We start from the raw sequence: 655 nt of genomic DNA, 5'->3' as shown, positions 1-655 counted from the left end.
CAGCAGTAAAGGAGAAAGGGGCTGGGGAGAAGGGGAATGGGACAAGAGAAGAGGGAAGGAGGTATTTGTCCAGAGGGTCAAAGGACTGCCTCTGGACAGAGGGGAGGCAAATGTGGCTCATAAGCAAATGGGAGCTATAATAGTATAGGGGGAAACCCTGTGTTAGCATGGGCTGTTTCATTTTAATTGAGCATATTAATTAGGTGAGCCAAAAGGAGCTTCTGACTGCTGAACTTGGGTAGTTAGCCTCAGGAGGAGGGATGTTTCATGAATGTGCACACCATCCTTCCCCGGGGGCCATACTAATCTTTGTATCATTCCGATTTTACTATATGTGCTGCCGAAGAGAGCAGCCCTCTTCTCCATTTCGTGTGTTGAAGCCCTACTTTCTTTCTCTGACTGACACTAGCTAGATTGGAGGCATTTTAAGGCATTTTAAGAGAGTAATTAAGGTTCAATGGGGTTTTATGAGTTAACACTTCTGATACAGTAGGATGCCAAGATGTCTCTGTGCCATCTGAGGACACATTGAGGTGACTACCTCAGGAGGAGACCCCCCTCATCAGAAGTCTTTATGTTTACCTGTGAGTTGTTTGTGTGATCCATTATATGGAATTCTGTCATGAGAGGTTCCTCTAACTAGTACTCGGGCGAT

General features: G+C 45.6%; 1 non-coding gene across 1 annotated transcript; it reads right to left on the bottom strand.

Annotated features, from left to right (window-relative positions):
• Positions 1-249: 249 nt before the first annotated feature.
• On the bottom strand, positions 250-351 carry LOC142849095 (U6 spliceosomal RNA). Its single transcript, XR_012910502.1, has one exon. It is a non-coding gene; the product is annotated as a U6 spliceosomal RNA (small nuclear RNA).
• Positions 352-655: the final 304 nt, after the last annotated feature.

This window comes from Microtus pennsylvanicus, chromosome 4 (assembly GCF_037038515.1).
Source record: "Microtus pennsylvanicus isolate mMicPen1 chromosome 4, mMicPen1.hap1, whole genome shotgun sequence".
Lineage (NCBI taxonomy): Eukaryota > Metazoa > Chordata > Mammalia > Rodentia > Cricetidae > Microtus > Microtus pennsylvanicus.
The sequence above is the reverse complement of the archived record's forward strand: the minus strand, read 5'-3'. Positions and strand labels throughout refer to the sequence as shown.